The 21,072-nt window shown below is 43.1% G+C and overlaps 1 protein-coding gene across 1 annotated transcript in view; it reads right to left on the bottom strand.

The window, feature by feature from the left end:
• The window catches only part of LINGO2 (leucine rich repeat and Ig domain containing 2), a 3,888,832-nt gene extending 3,880,078 nt beyond the window's left edge, over positions 1–8,754 (bottom strand). Inside the window, exon 1 of the mRNA XM_085641323.1 lies at positions 8,112–8,754. The gene's annotated coding sequence lies outside the window, so the exon portion shown is untranslated. The remainder of the gene's footprint in view (positions 1–8,111) is intronic.
• Between the last annotated feature and the right edge of the window lie 12,318 nt (positions 8,755–21,072).

The following is a 21,072-nucleotide window of genomic DNA, read 5'->3' as shown; positions in this document are numbered from 1 at the left end:
ATTAATGCCCATTCCTACTATGAGTTGCTTTCCACTGCCACTCTTTGGAGTGCTCCTCAGTTCATACAGCTTGGCTCTTTACACAATGCCCATTCCTATGGGTTGCTCCTCTGCCTCTCTTGCAGGGACTTCTTAGACCATACACTAGGGCTGGGTGTATAAAAGGGTTGGATTGGTAAGGCGGGCACTTGGGCAACGGCTGGTATCTGAGTTAAAGCTGTGGGCTACTTTTTTTGGGCAGTATGGTGCCCAATTTGGGCTGTGTCTGTGCTGTTCAGATGTCACAAGTGACCCAAGGGGTCTGAGTGGCCTTTCTGGAGGGAGATGAAGCTCTGTTACCTCCCTTTGAGCAACAAGGCAGTCGTGTCATTCTCAATCTTTTGCTGGCCCGGCCCATTAATGTATGTAGATTGAGCAGGGTAGGTAGGGGGTCTGACCTGAGCAGAAGTGGCCTCACTTATATTCAGGTGTGTTTCACCATTTTGAACTAATCTGTACACAGAGTCCTGGCAATATTTGCAGTTTTTTAAATCTCAATGAAGTTAAGAAAACATATCTCTTTTAGAGAACCACCCCCTCCTTTCCATAATCCTTAAAACACTGAAGCAATGTTTTGTGAAAAGGCTTAATCTGCCAATGTGGGCCACTTTTTATTAGGGTGCCCAAGCCTATTTTTGATCCCAATCCAACCCTGGTGTGTAATGTCCATTTCCGTGAGTTGCTAACGGCCACACCTGTGTGGACTCTTCAGACCAATACTACAGCTGCTTGTACATTGGTTTATTGCTCTTATGTTGATGCATTATGGACCCATCAAAGCATGCACCGTGGCTGCTTGTATAATACCAACTTCTATGAGTTGTTCTTTCCTCTTGATGCGCATTCCTCTAGATTGCTTCTCTACCACTTCTGTGTAGACTACACAGCATACTCTGTAGTTGAAATAAGATTACCTCACACCCAAGGGTAGCATCACCCGCCTCTGGGCACGTCCTATGTTTGTATTGAATGTGGTATAACCTGTATAAAACAGACCAATCAAAAACTGGTAGGTACCCTCATGCATGCATGACTATGTCTCACACATTTCTTCTGTACCCATGTACCTACTTGTTTGTTGCAACATGGTTTGTCCAGCCTCTGCCATACACATGCAACACCTGAAACTTCCCACTAAACCAGCCTGCACTCAAATATGTTCTATTAATCCATTCTTTGTCGTCTGATACTTAAGTGTGCTCTCACTCCTTTTGTTTGATATTCAAGTATAGGAGCACCAACGAAGGGCATGAGAAAACACTGGACTTTAACGTGCAACATCAAAACAACACCCATGAAAGCCACATGACAAACACACTCCTCCACCCACAGCACACGCACAGGGTGGCCAACTCGCCGCCCGCGATTATGCTTTGGTGACTCATCGGGGGTATGAAGTGCTCTGTACCTTCAACTACAATCTGTTAGCTGCTAGATAGTTATTGTTTAATTGCATGTGCTGTTAAAGGCAAGTACATGCATGGGATAAAACAAGATCTTTAATGAAATCAGCAGGTCTCTCAATGACTTAAAATGTGGCAATATTCAACATGCATGAATACCAAAAAATCACAATGGGAGAGCTCCATAGAACTCACTCAGGATACATAGACTCAGCTTTCGAAAATACGCCATGATCTCTAGGTTAGCTCCACTGCTTTGGTCTCTCCCTACGGTCTACGCAAATGAAACCAGAACATTCAGAGGATGTGGTACGCAAATGAAACCAGTGAAGAAGTAAGGTCAGCACTCTGAGCACCAGAGCATGGTGCCTGCTAGACTTCACTTCCATGGCCCCCTTTCTTCTGTGCCATTGTGGTGTCTCCTGACCAAGATCATCTGATATTCATATCCTCAAGATGTGAGACGACTGATGGTCCTTAGACATCTCCCCTACTTACTGGTTTTAACTTCATCATCAGCCTTCACTAATGTATTTTTCAGCACAAGTATCCCCGCTATAATCTTTTGAAATGCTCTAGGTCCCGTCATGTATGGTTGAGCCTTTCTTTGGGGTGCAGATTGCACACCTAGATGTGGGAAAGAACCCAATGATGAAGCATGCCACCCAAGGTGGGTGAGGGTTCTTTTACCCAAAGTATGATAGACTCTACGACAATGCTAATAGTGATTTGTCATTTTTGTGCCCGATATACTCTTTTGCTTTATTTCTGTAGTCTCAGCAGAACGTATAGGGTTTAACTAGTAAAAAACAATCCTCTCACTCCTTTATGTGTTTATTGATACTAAGAGCCCCCATTTAAAAAAAAAAAAACATACATGGATGCAGTGGAAGAATTTCAACACTACATTCACTGAATGTTCATCAAAGGTGGACTAGCAAGGCCAACTCCAGACGCAATCCATAGAACATGCCCATGCAGTGTTAGGCCTCTCTGGGGTATACACCAAGTTGTTATTGTAAAGTGGAGTTCTGTTCTTTGGGTATTTAAGCGAAAGGTCCAACTACGTGACCATCTCAATGCATGCAATTCTGGTACTTCTTAGTGTCAATATGTCATCAGTTGAAAAGTCATCGATTGAAAACTATTGATAAATTTGTTCGCAGAGGTTACTGATATTTTGGGAATTCCAGCTGTGCATGTTAACAAGTCGGTTAAGTTGTTAAATAGGGGTCTTTGCATTCCTTCTTTCTCTGGGTAGGTCTGCAATTAAGTTTAAAAACAAGCACTTTGAGCTTCGCTTCCAGGCTGTTATTCAAGATTCAGCGCCCTCGCTCCTTAACTCTTCGCAGATGGTTCAAAAGGACGAAATAAAAGCCAGGAACAGTGAAACATCTTCACGCAAATAGAACTTTCTTGTAAGTTGGTCCAGCCTCTGCACTAATGCTCAACCCTTTTGACATTCACTCTGCCTTGCCCTGTTTACGGTATCAGCAAAGTCGCGTCTCAAAAACCTTCCGTTCTTTCCTGAACTGCAATGTATTGCTGGTGCGTTCTGAGCACTTAAAGGGTACGATGAGCACCGGGGCACTAGAACGTAATCCTTCCCTCTGATCTCACTATTTACACAAACATCTAAAGAAAAAAAAAGGAAATGTAGGCTGCTGCGTACATATTAAATTCAGGTTTTCATGGGAAGGCACGTGACGAGAAGAAGCAGGGGACTGCAGACGCAGCATCCTTACGTCTTCCTTGAAAGGCCAGTGTATACGTCGTCAACAGAACCGACGCAAAGTGTAGTGTATGCTCAGGACAGGACACACGAGGAGCGCTCACGCGGGAAGTCGCAGCAGCATACAACGTCGAAGCCCTTGGACGCTAACATTTTATGTCTGATTTGAGCAGGTGAAAGTACCAATACTGAGGAGGAGGGGTTTGGGAGAATAACGCGATCTGCCCCTTTTACTCGAAGCAGGTGCGCGCACCAGCGGTTAGGGCAGGCAGATCAGGCCATGGTTGTTGGGTTGCTGTGTTCCTTGGCACCGCCGCTGCACTTCTAACTCTCCCAGGCGCGTAATGCAAGGAAAGGTGCCAGCCGGTGCCCTCACGCAACTACCGCATCACGAAGCTGTTTCTGAAGGGCCACCCCTCACCAGTGGCTCACAGCTCACCACTAGGTGGCAGCGGTTACCTCAGGTCCGCGGACATCGCGCTGGTCCCTCTGATCCAGCCACTCACGTGCACCGTTTTTCAAGTATCCTAACTTTACACTTCGCTTCTCAGTGCCACCCTGGCCAGCAGTGATTATTAATATTGCGTGGTTAGGTACACCTGTGTGCGTGTGCGGTCTCTGTGTAAAACTCCTACACAGCTAGAATTCGCTTAAGTAAGCTACTTTTTTACTTAAGGGAATTCCAGCTGAGGTTAAGGGGTAAACATTAGATTGCGGTACATGGCATACAGCCGCACGTATGTTGGGCAGCAATCCTATATGCCACAGTTTGCCTGTCATTCTCTCGCCCATGAGATGATCATGACACTTCCGAGCCTCTGTAGCGTCTCTGTCCACACCGGTCAGAAAAACGAAGCCCACTCCGTTGCCTGACCACCACCTACAGGGCACGGAAAGGCACACAGTCCAGTCTAAAAGAGTAGAAAACAGAGGAACCATCGGAAATTATCAGCATGGATCACGGGCATGTGTGTGCTGTGCCTGAAGCCCCTTGGTGGCTTCTCTGAGTTGTTCTCTAGCGAAGTGGTGAAGGGGGCAGCGAGGGAAAGGGGGCAGAGGAGGCGGTGGTCTCAGGAAATCAGGGCACAAGTCCTAAAAAAAGAAGTGGGGGGACGCTGTCACCGGAAGTGACGTCACGATAGGAATCTCCTGGGTATTCGTATGTAAAAGAAGTGGGGGGACGCTGTCACCGGAAGTGACGTCACGATAGGAATCTCCTGGGTATTCGTATGCCTTTAGATGAAAGGTGGTCTGCACCCTACCTCGCGGAGGCTGCGTTTAATCCCCCCGCAGTGAATGCAGGTAGATGAGCTCTGATCTCGCTCCAGAGAGGCCAAAGAGTGAAGTCCAGCTTTTGGGCAGGGGGGACGGCGTCCACCCGGTAAAAACCTGGTAAAATAAGTGGGGGGACGCCGTCCACCCGCGTGGTACCCCGACTCGAGCCCTGCAGGAAATGTGATGGCTGGGCCGTGGGCGTGGGCCAGTTTCCGAGTTACAGCAGTGGGACGCTTTCCTGTGAAGCGTGAAGGCCGACTTGGGCTGTGTATGTGCTGTTCATAAGCCGCCGGCCCCCAGTGGGGTCCCGAGCGGCCTTACCAGAGGCAGATGGGGGGGGGGGGGGGTCATTCCCAGGCTCTGGCTGGTCCGGTCCATTAATGTATGCAGATAGAGCAGAGGTGGCCTGACTTATTTTCAGGTGTGGTTCACCAGTGTGGTGAACTAATCATGCACAGAGTTCTGACAGCATTTGCATTTGTTTTGTCTCAGTGAAGTTAAGAAAACGTGTCTCCTTTAGACAACCCTTCCCTTCTTTTCACAATACTTAAAACAATGAAGGAGTGTTTTCCGAAAAGGCGCAGTCCGCAAAAGTTGGCCACTTTTTTTTATAGGGTGCCCGGGTCAATTTTGCATCCCAATCCAACCCTGTGGGTGAAATACTTTGGTGGCTAGCGTACTGGGGTGTCTTAAAATGTGAATCTGGGGGTGCCTCGTCGAGATGGCCGGTCATTCTCACGGGTTAGTGTTTGAGTCGTCATCGGGGTACACGTCATCAGAGCGGCCTTCTGCCTCAAAGCCGCAATGATCCTGGGCTGAATTGTGATCCTGAATTGACATTGGCCACCCACGAGCAATGAATAGCACCCACTTGTTTCCCCCACCACACACTTTCGACAACATCCACTTCTGAGTACACAGTACAGCAGAATTCACAGATACTGTACAACAGTGTACATTCTGCAAGGCCACCCCTTCAGTACAATGTAAAGCACTGGCAAATACCTAGACAGTGCACATGCAATGTACAAAATACCACTGACCAGTCCCTACTTCGGCTGTGCCTGCAGTCACCATATATACCTGTTCAGTATATATTATGGTGTGTTTCATTCAGCACATGACTTAATATAGTCCAATACGTAGTTGAGAAGGCACGTGCAGCATATGATATACAACAGACATGTTTATACTTCGGAGCTGTAACAATGACCACACCTATTTAATAGTGTGTACCTGCAGTATGGCAGATGGCACTGCCCAACATGTTACTCTGGAGTGTGTACCTGCAGTACAGCCTCAGGAGTGTACCTGAAGAACACTACATGACACTGGGAAAAACCCACCCACAGTGTACGTACAACATACAATATACCACTAACCAGTACCTATGCCGGGTTTTAGTGTAATAATGCATAGGGCCCTGCGGTACTCATGAGTGTGTTCGTCCACTGGAGAATATACCACTAGCCAACATGTTACTCATGAGTGTGTACCTGTGGTATAGCATATAACACTGGCTAACATGTTACTTATGAGTGTGTACCTGTGTTAAAACATATACCACCGACCAACATGTTACTGTTGAGTATATGTACCTGCGGTATAGCTTATACCACTGACCAACATGTTACTCATGAGTGTGTACGGGTGTACCTGCAGTAAAGCATATACCACTGGTCATGTTACTCATGAGTATGTACCTGTGTACCTGCAGTATTGCATATACCATTCTCCAGCATGTTACTCATGAGTGTGTACCTGCATTATAGCATATACCACTGGCCAACATGTTACTCATGAGTGTGTACCGGTGTACCTGCAGTAAAGCATATACCACTGGTCATGTTACTCATGAGTGTGTACCTGTGTATCTGCAGTATTGCATATACCATTATCCAACATGTTACTCATGAGTGTGTACCTGCAGTATAGCATTTACCACTGGCCAACATGTTACTTATGAGTGTGTACCTGCAGTATAGCATATAGTATTGGCCAACATGTTACTCATGAGTGTGTACCTGTGTTCCTGCAGTATAGCATATACCACTGGCCAACATGTTACTCATGAGTGTGCACCTGTGTACCTGCAGTATAGCATATACAACTGGTCATGTTACTCATGAGTGTATAACTGTGTACCTGCAGTACAGCATATACCATTCTCTAACATGTTACTAATGAGTGTGTACCTGCGGTATAGCATATACCACTGGCCAACATGTTACTCATAAGTGTGTACCTGCAGTATAGCATTTACCACCGGCCAACATGTTACTTATGAATGGGTAGCTGTGGTATAACATATACCACTGACCAACATATTACTCATGAGTGTGTACCTGGGGTATAGCATATACCACTAACCAACATGTTACTCATGAATGTGTACCACTATACCAGCAGTATAGCATATACCACTAGTCATGTTACTCATGAGTGTGTCCCTGCGCTATAGCATATACTACTGGCCAACATGTTACTCATGAGTGTGTACCTGGGATATAGCATATACCACTAACCAACATGTTACTCATGAGTGCGTCCCTCCGGTATAGGACATACCACTGGACATGTTACTCATGAGTGTGTCCCTGCGCTATAGCATATACCACTGACCAACATGTTACTTATGAGTGTGTACCTGCGGTATAGAATATATCACTGACCAACATGTTACTCATGAGTCTGTACCTGTGTACCTGCAGTATAGCATATATCACTGGGCAACCTGTTACTCATGAGTGTGTACCTGGGGTATAGCATATACCACTGGCCAATGCATGAGATATAGAGGTACAGAGACTTAATACCTATGAGTACTAGCTTAATACTGGGAAGTGCCGGTACGTTCGCATCAAATGTATCGCACAAGTGCTGAGAAGTGCAGGTACTCTACTTTCAAATGAAAGAATGAGGCATGTAGTACCTGACAGTACCTGCCTATTTAAACCCCTCAAAATGCTCGTGAGCAATTACCTGCAGGAACATGAAAATATTTACCAGTATCTTGCTTTCGTGTACACAGTGCGCAACTCTTCCACTCTCCACCACTCGCAGCTAGCGCTTTGGGCTCCATCTGGGCCATAAAAGCACTATACAACTGTCCATCAATTCAGTGCAGTAGTAGTACAGTAAAGTCACCTATTCACCCATTCCCAGGGATAGGAGCACCTGACACGGCTTAATTCCCCTTCGAAGGCTACCGGCTGACAGTTCACAAGTCTCAGTCCTGCTCGGTCCCTCCCCGCTCATCCGTGAGCTCTGGAGGGGCTTGCAAACCCTCTTCTCTTCTTCTCATGCTGCACACCGGGAGCCCCGCCTAGCGGGACATTCAGAACGGGCGTAGAGGACAGCCCTATGGAGTGGGAGTGCGTCGGGAAGTTGGGCATTGAAGAGGGAGTTAGGGGCACGTGAAGGCTGGGTCCTAAGCACTGAGCCCACCCTCTCTCACGCCTCTCCAGCCCCTTACCCTCCCAAGCCAAGCAGTACCTCACGCCAGCACAGCAGCCATTCAGTGACGTGTACTGTGCAAATTCCTCTCACTGTGGTCGGGTGCCACGAGCCCTCCCGCCTCCTGTTAATAGCACAGCTAAACCCCATCAAACCCACCACCAGGTCACCTTTACTGGCGAGCAACGCACAGCCCCCACACGTACCTGAGCTGTGCAGATCACCGCTGGGATCTCTGCAAATACCCAATCCTCCTTTCGGGGAGCCTCGAAGTGCAACAATCCCCACAAATCCTCCAGAGGGGAGATGCTGCAGAAAAATATGCCACACACAATCTGCCAGTACAGATCCTCTAAGCGGGGAAGAATCACCTCAGCAGGTCACCTCGGAAACCTGTGCCAGTCTACCGACCTGCAGGCAGGTGCACCCCCTGGGACCCTTATGCCTTAGATCCGGCCAGCGTGAATAAGCCTGGCTGTGGTACGTGCAAGTGTTGTTGACTCCAGTGGGTAGCTGGAAATCTCCAGATGGAGTGCGGCCGGAGGGTTATAGGTTCTCCCGGCGACAGTGCCCACTGCTCCGAGCGCACAGACCCTCTCCAGGGGGGTCTGTTCCTCTCTTCCCTGGCTCCAGGGGTTTTCTGCTGCCTCCAGGTGGGCTCGCTGGGTCTTAGCCCATGCCTTACAAGCCAAATATGGAGCAAAGTTTCAGGTTGGCAGAGGATCCGTGCAGGGGGGGCTAGGGAGGTGCCCTTCAGAGAGCTGGCGCAGGGTAAGAAGAGCGCGGAGCGGAGGATTTGGACGTGCGCGGGTGCGAGGGTGCAGCTCCGAGACCGGAGCACCCTGCCCTGCTGCTGTCTGAGCGCACGGGATGGGATGCTCTGCCCTCCCGCGTGACTCCACTGCCGGTCGGTGGGCGCGAACCTCCTTCTCCGCTCGCAGGAGTCGCTGCTGCTCCAGAGGATGAGAAGCTGCAACCGGGCGCCCGCACGCACCGTATGCGCGCTCCCAGCCCGCCTCCTCTCCTTAGACTCGCCGCAGCCCCTGCGGGAGAGCCGGGGACTTTGCCAACACGCGAGCGGTTGTGCCAAAGCGCCCAGGAGTGACAGTGTGGTATCGGTGAGCGTAGAGGGGGATCTGGGCCCAAGGCAAGGGATGTTGGGGCGGAGAGTCAATCGGATGGGCTGTAGGACACCTCTGAGCCTTGATCGGCTCTTGCGCGCGGGTGTGTGGGAAGGGAGGTATCGGACCCCTTCACTCCTCTGTGCGGACACCACAATTTTGGTACCGTAAATAGCACATCCTTGAAATTGTACAGCAACAATAATACAATGACACTAAAGATCTCAAGTAGAAACTGTTCTTAACATTTTAGTTTGTACTGGGATGCAGATTGAATAAAACCTATATACATTGTTTTTATATTGTGGACTCGATAGAATGGTTAATACGTTCTAGGTGCCCTCGGGGTTCATCTACACATCTGGATTGGCTCGGAGGTGGATACTGTGGGCGTCAACTAATAGGATGGTCTTGCTTCCATCCCACCACCACTGCGCGCCTGTCGGATCCTGTGCGTGAGACCTGCGCACATCACCTGTGCAGAGCCCGGGAGCGCGCGCTCTCCCTTCCCCCGCACTAGCCTTTATCGAACTCTTTAAACATCACAGTAGCACTTCTCATTTCGTTGTCGGCTCGTTTCTACCACCCTCCAATCAGTACTACTTCGCGTTACCTTTTATATGCAGCTGATACTTCGTTTAGTAAGCAAACTGAAAATAGCAGAGTCTCAAACTCACCGTCGAGTGTTATGCAATCTTCTGAAGAAGCTAAATGCAAGCAGCACCACCTTTTTCTTCTTTCCAATTAATTCTTAGTTACTACTCACAGTTCCGTATGAATGTATATGTATATATGTAAATAAATATATGTAATATATATATATATATATATACATAGATATATACATACATATATATATACATAAGCACACACACACACACACACATATATATATATAAAAAACATTGAATTTCCCCCGTTATAGTTAGTTCAGCTAACTATAACTCGCGCGACCGCAATTCACTGCTGATGACGTCGCATATTACATCACTGTATTCACTAAGATACTGTTAATAAGTCAGTTATACAATTAATTTTACAAAAAACCCCATCCATTTAGACACTTATTTACCCATTTATTCTTCCATTAACCTTTAGATATACATATACAAAAAATATTTTTTTTTCAGAAAGACTTTCACTGGATGATGTCATCAGTGATGTCATCAGTGATGTCATTTGAGATGTCATCAGTGATGGCATGAGTGATGTCACTGACCATGTCATGAGTGATGTAATATGCGACGTCATCAGCAGTGGATTGCGGTCGCGTGAGTTATAGTTAGCTGAACTAACTATAACGGGGGAATTTCAATGGTTTTTTACGAGTGAAATGTCCAGCTAACTATAACATGTGTGAAACCTATGGTTTGCAAGGTTTTTTAAATGCTAATTCCTAACTATAACGTGTGTGAAACCTATGTTTTTTGTTAGTGAATTTGTAAGGTTTTTTAAATGCTAATTTATGTATGTATTATTATATTTTTTATATATTTATTTTACAATAAACTACCTATGTATATAGTTATAGATTGACTGTATCCTTTAATATGGAATGACTCAGCTCTTTTATTTTGAATTTGGATAAAGTTGAACAGCATAGTTAATATCTTCTATAAACTTATAAACAGTTTAAAATGTTTTTTTTTTTAAGGGTTTATCACCGTGCGCGCACCGTGCGCGCAACGTGCGCGCACCCCGCGGTTTTTTGAAAAAAAAAATGTTTTTTACACCCTTCGGGGTCCTTCAGGGACCCCCTGACAAAGGCTAGGGGGTCAGGAACTCTCTACCCTGCCCCCTTTTCACATTCTCCACCTTTCTTTTTCACTGCCACACACAAAATGGCGTCGCGCACCATGCGCGCACCCCGTGATTTAAAAAAATAAAATAAAATGTTTTTTTCACCCTTCGGGGTCCTTTAGGGACCTCCTGACAAAGGCTAGGGGGTCAGGAACTCTCTACCCTGCCCCTTTTTCACGTTCTCCACCTTTCTTTTTCACTGCCACACACAAAATGGCGTCCGACACTTCCTGATTTCGACCGATTCGAATGTTGACTGACATCTAACCACCAATCAGAATTACGCTCGCGCACGGTGCACGCACCGTGCGCGCACCGTGCGCGCACGGTGCGCGCCTATTGATATTTATGTACTTTTAACTGCAATTTTCTCAGGAACTACTGAACAGATTGACACCATATATGCAAAAGGCACATGCCTGACCTGAGGACTACCTCTTTGCCAAATTTCAAGTAATTCTGTTCAGCCGTTCGGGCTGTACCTTCGACTAAAGGTCCTATGGGAAAATGCATGGTGAAAACGCGTTTTGGGACCCCCCTTTTTTCTCAGCCCCCGCTTGACGAATCACCCCGAGACTTTCAGGGTAGGAGTTGAGCGGAGTGCCCCATTAGTTTTGAAAATTTCGCGAGGATTCGTCAACCGGCGCCAAAGTTATTCAAAATAGAATTTTCAGATTTCCTATGGGAACTCGGTCCTAACTATAACTATCTACTGGCGACCGCCAGTAGATAATATGTGTGTGTGTGTGTGTAAATGCGCAACTCTTACACTCCTACCCTGAGTAACCGTAGTAACTACTCGTCTTGTCATCTCCTACTGTGTTACTCTAAATTTCTCAAGTAACGTTCTTTTACTGTACTGTAAATAACTTTGATACCTCTGGGTTATGTCCGTACTATATAAAATGCACAAATATTTAAATAAATAAAAAGAGCTGGTGCATGAACTGTTTAGGGTGCTCTCATGCCTGATCCAGGGAGAAGTTTTCAGAGCATCAGGCATGCCCCCAGGCAGCAGACGAGTCTGGGGCGGCACCTCTCAGACCCAAGGGAAGAGGACAGATGGGGAGCAGAGGAGCAGAGTCACGCCAAGCCGGCACCTGTGCCTTGTCACTGTACCAAAAGCAAACAGAACTGGGGATGGACGGAATGCTGAACAATGCAAACATTCACTCCCAGTCACCGATCTGGGTTTAATCCTTCATTATTTTGCTCACCACTGCACCCTAGTTGGGACCCAGCCATACACAAATCAGTCTTTTCCCTACTTCTCATGGAAACAGTCCAGCCTGAACTGTCAGGCCAGGTCCTCCCTGGAACAGAAACAAGCATCCTGGGACCGTTTTCGGGGTATCACCCCTCATCCTGCGAGCAAGGGACCCACATCTGGGCATACCCTTGACCACTTAGGCAAACATAGCAAACATAACAAGATGATGGACAGAGTGCTGAAACTTTTCGACCACTCACCCTCAGTCAAGAGATCTGGATTTAATCCATTGTGCTTTTGCTCACTGTCACCTCAGTTTGTACCCAGCCATAGACAAATCAGTCTTTAGCCTGCTCCTCATGGGAACAGTCCGGCTCAAACTGCCAGTCAAGGTCCTCCCTGGACCGGAAATAAGCATCCTGTGACCGGATTTGGGGTATTATCCCTCATCAGCCAGGCTAGCTTGAATCCAGTTGCACAGCAGCAAGGGACCCACGTCTGGGCATACCCTTGGCCACCGTTCCCATGAGGATCAGGGTCAACACTGATTTGCATATGGCTGGGTCTAAACTGGGACCCGATTGCAAGTCTGGCGGTCTGAGGACCGCCAGATTTTTGGATGCGCAGTGGTGGGACCGCCACAGCCCCACCACAGCCGACAGGGAACCGCCGTCCTCTGCCGGTGCTGCGGTGGTCAGGAAGCATTCATATGCTTGGCGGGACCACCACAGTTTCACCAATCATATTTGGAGTTTTCTCTCCGCCAGGGTTTACATGACAGTTCCTCCTCCATGTAAACCCTGGCAGAGAGGAAATGAAGGGGGCTCTGCAGGGCCCTCTGTGCCTCCTTCGCATGTGGATGTACATGGAGGAGGGGCACATGTTACATGCGCACCAGTTCCTGCACTGTGTGGACTTTTCAGTCCATGACGTGCAGGAACTGTTTTTGGCATTCACATACCGGTGCCTGTTTTTAAAGGCACTGCCATGGGAATGCCCAAAAAAAGCACGCCAGACACGAGTTACACTCGTAATCGGGTCGGCGACGTCAGCACGGGTTTGGGGGTGCGGAGACGGGGTGAACCCGGTACTGCACCGATAAACTTGTAATCGGTCCCTTAGAGTCAATCCACAAATCAATAGGGCAACGAGCAGACCAAATAATGATTTGAAATAACTGAGCAATTAATCCAGATCTCAATGCTTGCTGTTCCTGACATTCCACATGTGATGAATATGCATAATTCTGCTTTGAAGCCACAATGAACCACACATTTTCAATGGAGGTAGTGACAACTTACAATTAGCCAGCACAAACAAATGTGGCAGGTGAAGCAATTTCACACATCTCTGATCATTTACCAAAAATAGTCTGTCAAACACTAAAGTTTCTGCTTTTGATTATAATTCTGCCACATGACTCTCTGGCCAAAGATATCCACAAAACTATGCTCACACGTTGGCTATGCTTAACACATGCTTCACTGGCCACTTTCAAAGTAACAACCTATGAGGCACACACTGCTTAATGGTCAGGGTGGGAAAGAAAAGAAAAGAAGTGAGGACAATAGTCCCTAATCCCAACAAAATTTAATGGAACTAAAATTGTCATTGTATTTTATGATTAAATAATCGTATTTATTTGCACATTTTAAGTCAACAATAAATCACAATATACTGTTAGGTGCAAAAGTGTCTGTGCTTGGAAGAGTGACACACTCATGTGATATTGAAAAAAAGTTGTGTATCAAAAAGTCTTCTTAACAGACAACCCAGCAAACAATTTAAGAGGCACATTTAATTGGTCGTGCCTTATTAGAGGATGCCTATTGATGACAGGAGCATCATCAGGGCTCCATTCACACATTGTTGGTTCCTCCTCTTGGGAGATGGTCCACTGTGACTGCATGCCTCTCAGCACTCCACTTCTTCCCCGCCCAGGAGCCAGCTCAGCATTTTGCCCTTATTCATCTTTCCCATCTCAGACCAGAGCTTCAACTGAGCCAAAACACTCTACCTATTATGATATCCTGCAAACGTTTCTGGAATCCTCTTCATGTATGTGCTGGTTTTGTTACATGGTCCCAACGTCTTCTTGGATTCATATATATTAGGAGTTCTGATGATAATACCGTCATCAATAGGGATCAACACTCCTTCGACTAATTAGGCAAACCCAATGAAATTTGTATCTTAACTTTTTCTATGGGTGGTCTTTTAATAAAGCTTTGTAATACACATCTATTTCTCTATATCACATGAGTGTGTCACTTTTCTGAGCACCAAGCACAGAGAGTTTTGCTCCTCACTGTGCATTATGATTTATTTTTGGACGAAAATGTTTAAATATATTTGATTATTTAATCATAAAAAATAATGAATATTTTTTTTCCATGACATTTTGTTGGTATTAGGACTATTGTTCTCGAATCATTGATTGACACCCTAGCACCCTAGAAATCATAATGTTTCCCTGGTTTTTTAGTGTAGGCCGGTGATACTCAATGTACTGACCGGGGGCTGCCTGCTGCCCTCCTGGCCTTTACTTGCTGCTCCCTGATCAACAGCAGCACGTGGCTGCTGTTCATCTGACTCAGCACTAACATTAAAAAGATCTTAAATATACAGTCAAGTCTTTATTTAAAGGTTAATTGAAGTTAAATAACAGAAGTACAAAGGTTGTCATGCACCTCTTAACTTTAGGAACATCTTCATTTTCAAAGCAATCTAGCAGCAAAAATGTTAAAAAATGACCACGGTCTCCTCAAAATTGAAAACATTCATTTCATTTACATGCAGAACCATTTCACCTAAGTATATCAGATTATATCAGCACATTTAGAAGTATGTTTTTTAAGTGATACCTCTCAAATATGAATTTAGAAACATTCCCCCCCCCCACATTGACAACAATGACAATAGTGAACTAAGAGGCAAGTCAGTTGTTATGCGCCTTCTTAGAGTGCCCTCTGTCCCTATTATACACGAACATCATAGTTTATTAAATCAAACGCAGGAGAAGGTTTTGCGCAGCGCACATCCTGAAGTCATGTATTTCGATGTCCTCTTATATTTGATAATAAATGCAAAAGGAAGGAAAGTGAAATAAAACAATTGCCTGGGATAAATCAGTTTAAAATGCCCCCTCAAACCCCTCTCCATGATCGCCACCCTGCTGGCATCAATGCAGCCCTCGGTCACATCACCAACTTTGTGGCCGGTGTTGAGACAGAATATCAAGTTGAAAATGTTCAATTACACAACTATCGAGTTGGAAATATTGTGATTAAGAAATATCGGCAGCAAGAATATTGTGGTCAAGAATATTGAATATAAGGTAAGAAATATCATTTTTTAAAATATAGAAAGAATAATATTGTTTGCAAAAATATAGTTGTTTAAAATATCGATTTTTTAATTAGTGTTATGTATGTTAGTTTATATTTCAAATGTATGTGATGTATGTTTTTTTGTATGAATATTGTTTATGTTTTTTAATATATGTGTTAAATTTTTAGTAGTTATGAATTTTATTTTAATACAATTTTGCATTTTTTGTTCCATAGCAGGTTGTGGGTTTATGGGGAATAGGGTGGGAAGTAATTTACTTATAATAATTGAATGATTATTTTTTATTCATTTGTATGAGTTTTAATTTGTTTTTTTATTAAAAATATTTCTTTAATTAGTAATTTATTATGTTAATTAAGGAAGTAAATATGTTTACATTTAGATGTGGGTTGTGACTTGTGTGGTGTTTTAGGGTAAAGTTACTTTATGTATTAATAAATGTTTTTGTTTCTAAATAATTTCTAATTACAAATATTTATTTGTTTGGAATTTACTTTTTATTTTATTTAATATAATATGTGTAGGCATTTGTCAAATGTATTTAATATTATAAGAAGTTTAAAAAAATGTTTAATGTTAAATATATTTGTATTGTAATTGTTAACATATTTACATATTTTTTAATTTATTTTGTTTTTTCAAATATTTTTGTTGTTAATTTTTTGTTTGTTTTTAATTTTGAACTGACTGGAGTGAGAATATTAATTGTTACTCCTCTGCAATCCAACACTTTCCCTACTGTTGCACTCACTGGAGTGGGAATAGTAATTTTTACCTCTCCGCTATCCAAAACTTTCCCTATTTTTTACAATTATTGGAGTGGGAATAGTAATATTTCCCCCTCCGCTAGCCAAGCCTTTCTCACTGTTGCTCTCACTGGAATGGCAATAGTAATTTTTACCCCTCCGCTATTCAACACTTTCTCCTCTGTTGCACTCACTGGTGTGGGAATAGTAATTTTTCCCCCCTCCGCTTTCCAACACTTTCCCTACTGTTGCACTCACTGGAGTGGGAATAGTAATTTTTGCCCCTCCGCTATTCAACACTTTCCCTACTGTTCCAGTCACTGGAGTGGGAATACACATTTTTACCCTTCCGCTACCCAACACTTTCCCTACTGTTGCACTCACTGGAGAGTGAAATTTAAGTTTGAAGATTTTTCAATAGTTTAATGTTTTAATTTATAATGGAATTTGTTTTATTAAAATTTATGGTATTGGTACATATATATATATACATATATTTTTTATCCTTCTTCGAAATAACACGCACTCTCGAAGTTTAATGCTTAGCAGGAAGCCAATTTATTGTTTGCTACGCGTTTCGACAAATAAATGTCTTGTTCACACAAAGTATAAACAAAATAAAGACGTGTTTAAATACATATGTAAAACTGAGGAAGGACTTCTATACATTCATGCTATGTCCTATCATTGACAAGTGTCGGCCATCTTGTAATAGTAAACACAAACCTATGTGGCATTTGTACTCCGATAAATATCGTGCTAAATGCAGTATATACAAGGGGACAACTTTGAATTTATATTTCTATTTCGCTCTAGTGGCGCAAAACAAAGTGATGTTGAAAAAATATATAAAAAAAAAAGGTTTTTCTATATTTACATTATGTAGTGTATATTCCATTTTGAAATTCATTGTACTTGGTAAGAATTACATCAAATCGCACTAGTGGCTTTTTGCTTCAACTTAGTGTTTTAACTGAAATCACTCCATAAAATGCATTTAATAACAGAATAGTTCCCTGTACTACATTTCATTAAACTCATTATATAGTTTTTCAAGAGAAGGCCTTCTTTGTATCCATTAGACAATAGCAGGACTAAAAGACAAGTGCACACCCTACTAAATATAAGTCCAAAAAGTAATAAAGGTTATCAAAAATTACTAACCCAATCCCTAAAAAAAGTGAAAAAAATGCAAGTAAATGATCAGACTTTTTTTACAAATTCAAACTTTGAGTAAAATTCAAATTGCTCTCTTATCTTGTTTCACATGCAGTTCCGAGCCCGGTGGAAGGAAAGGGTAGGGTGCCCATGCAGTTACCATCTAATACGGTGGGTCCCCTCCTTTCTTCCTGTAAATGTGAAAACAAGAAAGAAAACAACAACTTAAAATACAATAAAGAGTGAACTTTATCGTAACAAATTGTCCACAAAGGCAGAACATCGAAAAATAATTACAGTTTCTCACTCATTTTACGGTGTAATCAATTGGAGTTACGCTGACTAACATTTATTCTTCATACAAGTGGGTTGCCATTTCATCATCAATATTGTGGCCCCCAGGGAATTTAGTCTCCAATTCAAGTATCCATTTGGATTCTTTTTTGCGGAGAGCCAATTCTCTGTTGCCACCCCTGTTGCTAGGGACAATCTGTTCAATAGCATAAAAGCGTAATAGATCACTGTTTGAACTGTGAAATCTTTTGAAGTGTCTGGCAATCGGATAATGAGCGTCAGTGTTGGTAATTGCTCTTAGATGTTCCATAACCCTCTTTTTGATCATACATGTGGTGCTTCCTACGTACCTCAGCTTGCAGGGACATTCCAAAATGTATATTATGTAGGAGCTACTACATGTGAGGAACTGTTGTATTTTCCATTTGCGTGTTCTGCCTGGAATACTGAATTCTTTAACAGAAGGACTATATTTACAAGATCTGCAGTGACCGCATGGGAAGAAACCCTTAAGATCATGGAACGTGCTTTTCTTCATGACTGTAATGTCACTTTTTACTAGAATATCTCTCAGGTTTCTACCTTTTCTATAAGTTATTTTGGGTCTTTCACCTATTTCTGTACCAATAATATTATCGGTTTTAAGGATACTCCAATTGTCACACAGAATTTTTTGGACTTTTTTAGAATGACTATTGAAAGTAGTAATCACTCTTGTGACAGATTCAGTGGTCTCCAATTCAGGTGTTTGGCCCAATGATACTTCTCTGCTTATTTTTGAGATCTTTTCTAGTGCTTTTTTCAACACCCATTCAGGGTATCCACGTTCTCTAAATCTTTTCAAAAGGACACCTTGTTCCTGTATGTATTTAGCATCATTGTTGCAATTTCTTCTTGCCCTCAGTAATTCGCCATATGGAATGCTCCATCTAAGGGCTTCTGGATGTTCACTGAGGGCATGAAGAAGGCTATTACCAGCTGTCTCTTTACAATATAAACTGGTAGTGATTTCTTTTTGTTCCACTTCAATTTTGATATCAAGAAATTCCACATATATTTTGCTAATATTATGGGTCAAGGTGATATTATATTGGTTGTCATTGAGTTTCTTGATAAAGTTCAGGGCTTCTGCTTCACTACCCTTCCACACAATCAGCAAATCATCAATGTATCGCAGCCATTTTATTACTGACTTGAAATCTTCCGATAAATTAATGTCTGCACTAATTTCCTCTTCCCATTTTCCTAGAAAAAGGTTGGCAAAGCTAGGTGCGAAGCACGTACCCATCGCCGTGCCTCGCACCTGCTTGTATATAATACCATTGAAGAGGAAAATGTTGTTTTTAAGGCATATCAATATCATGTCTTTTAACATATTGGTATGTTGCAGATACATTACATTTCGTGACTTCAAAAAATGTAAACATGCCTCGACACCCTGATCATGATCGATGATAGTGTATAGTGTGTTTACATCTAAGGTAATCAATAAATACTCATCCTCCCATACAAGGCCCTCAATCTTGTTAAGAAAGTCCTTAGTATCCCTTACATATGAGGGAAGTTCGATGACATAATCCTTCAGGAATTGATCAACGTATTTTGAAATATTTTCCAACACATTTCCTACTGAGGAGACAATCGGCCTACCAGGAGGAATAGTAGGATGTTTATGGATCTTTGGTAAAAGATACAATACAGGTAGTTTCGGGTAATCTTTCTTTAAGAAACAATATTCCTGCCAGGAAATGACACCTGCCTCTTGCCATTCTGCAAGTTTCTCCCATGTTGAAGTTATACTGGCATTGTAAGTACTGGTATCACAAATACAGTAAAAACTGGTATTATTAAGTTGTTTTTCCGCCTCTTCTATATACAACTTTTTGTCCCATAGTACTACATTACCTCCCTTGTCGGAGGGACGTATAACAAAACTATCATCTTTAGCCAAAGATGAAATCACATCATATTGCTTAGGAGATAAATTGTACTTTATACCATGTTTGTTATTCAATCCATGTTTTTGTTTTTTCAATTCCTTTGCTACTACGTCTTGAAAAGTGTCAATTGCATCATATGGTAGGTTCGGATAAAACACAGAACGTGGTTTAAAAGACGTACAAGCAGCCTTGTCAGTTAAAAAGTCAGAGTCAATGTTTTCCTGGTTTGTCGATGCATCTGTACCTATACCCAGGTCAAATACTGTAAGTAGAGTATCTGCATCACCAACTGTGAGATTAATGTCACTTGGGTTGTCAGACATGCCTGTGTTTTCAGACTGGGTTACGCAGTTTTTTAATATGTGCCATTTCTTTAATTTGATTTTCCGTACAAATTTAAAAATGTCTATTCGAGTGTTTGTATAATTAAATAATTCTGTGGGGCAAAAAGATAATCCCCAACACAAGGTTGTTTTATCAAAAAACGACAAAGTACGTGATGAAAGATTTATAATGGTTTGATTTACCGTTTCCGGATCCATTATTATTGCATCTTGTTGGAGCCTCTTCTTCTTGTTCCCATTGGCTCGTTGCTGCTTTGTTCTACGCTTGCGTTTAAGTCTTCTCTGTTTACTCCTCCCCTGCCTCTTCCTCTTCTTCTTCCGCGGCCCCTTCCTCGGCCCCGAGTTAGGGGGGTTGGAGTCGGGGTCATTTTCCCCGGTTGTCGACTTTTTTTCATCACACGAAACTCGTCTAAAAAAGTGGCTTGACGTGTAATTACTTCCACTTCTGACGATGAACTCGCTGTCCGTATAGACCCCTCGTTATCAGAACCACTTGTTTCGTTTTGCACATTCTGCACAATTCCAGTCTGATCTAAGGCTGATGATTCATCTGGTATGGATGTTTGATTATATAAGTGATCATACTTGTGGCTATATGTTAAAATACAGCCCGTCTCGTAGTCTATGCAGTCTCTGTGGAGCTTTCTTTGTTTACGAAGCTTTATTTCCTCCTCATGTTTTGATAATCTTCCTTTTAGATCTTCTTTGAATTTATTCACACTATGTTGATCATCATTTTTCTTTAGGTCTTCCTCTAGTTCATGTAGTTCTTTTAGGATTCTTTCCCTATCTTCCCAGGCATATTTTATTAATATGTTGAGCATATTCCGAGAACTAGCAGCTGAGTTTTCCGCCCATTCATCCAGCATTTGTGGGTTTGGTGACTCATGGGAGGGAGTTATATATATTCTCAAGCCCCGGGGAATCATCTGTTTTTCAACATAGTCTTGTAGGGAAATAGCTTCCCACCACTTTGATGTTTCTTGTCTCTTGAATTTTTCATATCTTTTTAACCGGCTGCTTAGTGTAATGTCTTTGTTCTGGGTAATTGTTGTAGTTGCTCCTCCTTTACCAGGTGCTCTTGCAAAGAGTGACAATGCAGCTTTACGTCTTTCACTTTCCTCATCCATATTGTCACTGCGGATAAGGTTTTTTCAATTTGAATAAAGTTTCAAAAGTCTTGTCATTCGTCTTTATTTCAGG

The sequence above is a fragment of the Triturus cristatus genome, chromosome 2_2 (assembly GCF_964204655.1).
Source record: "Triturus cristatus chromosome 2_2, aTriCri1.1, whole genome shotgun sequence".
In the NCBI taxonomy this organism is placed as follows: Eukaryota; Metazoa; Chordata; class Amphibia; order Caudata; family Salamandridae; genus Triturus; species Triturus cristatus.
Note: the sequence above shows the minus strand (reverse complement) of the source record. Positions and strands in the feature narration are given on the sequence as shown.